Raw genomic sequence first — 2,975 nt, 5'->3', positions numbered from 1 at the left:
ATTTTTTCTCTCTGGTTGTACATAATTCTGTAATTTACTGGAAAGACTGAGGCCTCCACATCACACTGGGGGCCCTTTTATGCAGTATATGCCCTGATAAGGGAGGACACAGTGGGTCAGATTCTAGAAGACCCGACCTTAAAAAGTCATGAACGTGGGAACCAGGGAGACAGATGGAATATGTACAAAAAAAGGATTTGTAAGGCCTGGCATGGTGGCTCACGCCTGTAATCCCAGCACTTTGGGAGGTGTATGCAGGCGGATCACTTGAGGTCAGGAGTTTGAGACCAGCCTGGCTAACATGGTGAAACCCCATCTCTACTGAAAATACAAACATTAGCCAATGTGCTGGCTTGTGCCTGTAATCCCAGATACTTGGGAGGCTGAGGCACGAGAATTGCTTGAACCCGGGAAGCAGAGGTTGCAGTGAGCTGAGATCGTGCCATTGCACTCCAGCCTGGGTGACAGAGCAAGACTCGGTCTCAAAAAAAAAAAAAAAAAAAAAAAAAAAGAAAGAAAGAAAAGAAAAGAAAAAAGAAAACAAAAAGAAAAGAGAAGGATTTTTCAACATTCAGAGACTTGTTGGGACAGGGTTGATTATTTCCTAGAGGTGCTGAAAACGGAATTTGTACTATTAAAAGAATGTAACCATTATGGAATCCAGCCTGCACTCTGTGATTAACAACACAGCATTAGATCATAGAATTTCAGCAAAGATTCTCTTCTTAAAATGGTGAGCCTGCCTCACAGAAAGATGCCCCAATAAACCCATACCTGTTGGAGGAAGAGGCCAGCTCTCTTTTGCCTCTGTGTATTTGCAGGTTCTGAGTCAACTTTTTCTTTGATTTTTGCCCACTTAGCTCCTCCCCTTCCTTCAAGTCTCTGTATCAATGTTACCTGGACCTCCACAAGTCTATAGGTTCCGCTGCACAACTGCTGCCATAAATCCTGTATCTTCTCCATTACAGCACTTACCTGGGCTTCTGTTGACTTTGTCTTACCAACTAGACTGTAAGTCTCAGGAGGCCAGGGACTGGTTTTTGTCTTGTTCATGGTTGCATGGGCAGAGCTCGTCCTGGTGCTCAACAAACATTTACAACAAAAAGATTGACTAGGCCAGGCACGGTGGCTCAGGCCTGTAATCCCAGCACTTTGGGAGGCTGAGGCAGGCAGATTGCCTGGGCTCAGGAGTTCAAGACTGGCCTGGACAACACGGTGAAAACCTGTCTCTACTAAAATACAAAAAATTAGCCAGGCGTGGCAGCATGTGCCTGAAGTCCCAGCTCCCTGGGAGGCTAAGGCAGAAGTATTGCTTGAACCCGGGGGGGGGCGAAGCTTGCAGTGAGCTGAGATCACATCACTGCACTCCAGCTTGGGCGACAGAGTGAGACTCCGTCTCCAAAAAATAAAAAAAAAAAAAAAATAAAATAAAATAAAATAAAAGATTGCCTAAGAGAGCATTTGCATCTCTTTGGACTCCTTGGTTCTCAGACACATCGGGGAAACTGAGGCAGCTTGGCCGACTCTGTAGAGATGTGGCAGGGCTGGGAATGTAAGATCCTCTGACACCAGGTGTGAGACTCTTTTTCATAGCCCTCAATCACTTCTTAAATTCCTCCCCAGCAGAGCTTCTGTGACCTTATTCTATTTTTTCTTGTCATCTTTGCAGAGGTTAAGACTGTTTCAGAGAATTACTTTATAACAAATGGGATCCAGAGTAGAAGAAAATTTATCTAACTCTCAGGGGCAGGAGAAATGTGAGCCTTTGGACCTTGAATTTAAATGAGCCAGCAAATCCCTGCTAATTCTCTTCCCTTGCTGGGTCCCGTCTGCTTCACATTCAGCAGAGGAGAAAGCCAGCCTGTGTCACCCATGATTTATGCCCTGCTGTTTGCTCTCTTTCTCTAGAACATTAAACACCCTGAGCAGAGGAGGAAGAGGTACTCTCAGGAGGCCTGGTTGCCAGACGGATGTCTGGGGGCGGGGAGTTCTCTGCTCTGTTGGGAAAAGGGAGGAGGTTGAGTTAAAAAAAAAAAAAAAAGGCCCATGGGGCTTCCACATAAAAGGAACAAGGGAGTCTCTGTGTGCCTTGACCTCTGCAAAAACAATTGGCCTCTGAGCCAAGTGAGACCTGGGTGCTTGATTTACTCGTTTACTAAGTATCTTTGGGCAAGACTTTCCTCTTTCTGGGCCTCAGTTTCCCTGGCTGTCAAAGAAGGGTCTGGATGGTTTGAGCTCCCTACAGCTTCATGGATGTGGAGCTAGTTGGCACAGCGACCTTGCACAGAGAGAGACTGTAGCGCAGTGGTTAACCATAGGGACTCCAGTCTGCCTCCAGACTGGAATCTGGGTGGGTTCTGCCTCCAGTTCCACCTCCTACTTCCCACTATGTGGCCCTGGGAAAGTTCCTCACCTCTCAGTTTCATCTGTATGGTGAGGTTAATAGCCAGGAGCTTCTTCATTGGGTAGCAGGGAACTAAAGCCAGGCTCTTGCAGTGGCGCTGGCACTGACCTAGTACTTTATAATAGAGTTAGCTGTTATTGGGACTGTTCCTGAGATGGTCCCCTATTATGACCTTGGTGTCCCTCAACCCCAGTTCTCTGCTTGCAGCTTGCTCGGTGTAGGGCAGAGTGTCTTAGTGAGCAATTGGAAGTTCTGGGCAGAAGGGAGGAGGAGCTATTTTCAGTGGGTTCTTGTTCTATTTGTAGCTGGTAAGTTGGCCCAGGCTGCGGGGAAGCTTTGGGCACAGCACATTGGGCACTGAGAGAGGTGTGTTGTCTTACACTGGAGAGGGGAGGGAAAGGAGAGAGAGGAGACACAGAGGTCAAATGGAGAGGAGAAGGAGGGAAGCCACGCCCCACTCACCCTGCAATACCTTTCTAACCCGTTCTTTCCAATTTCATCTTTTCTATCTTACCTGGGGAAATTTAGAGGGGGCTCTGACCTTTTAAAGGTAGATTTAGTTTGTAACGCA

The sequence above is a fragment of the Papio anubis genome, chromosome 16 (assembly GCF_008728515.1).
Source record: "Papio anubis isolate 15944 chromosome 16, Panubis1.0, whole genome shotgun sequence".
NCBI classification, from domain to species: Eukaryota; Metazoa; Chordata; class Mammalia; order Primates; family Cercopithecidae; genus Papio; species Papio anubis.
Note: the sequence above shows the minus strand (reverse complement) of the source record.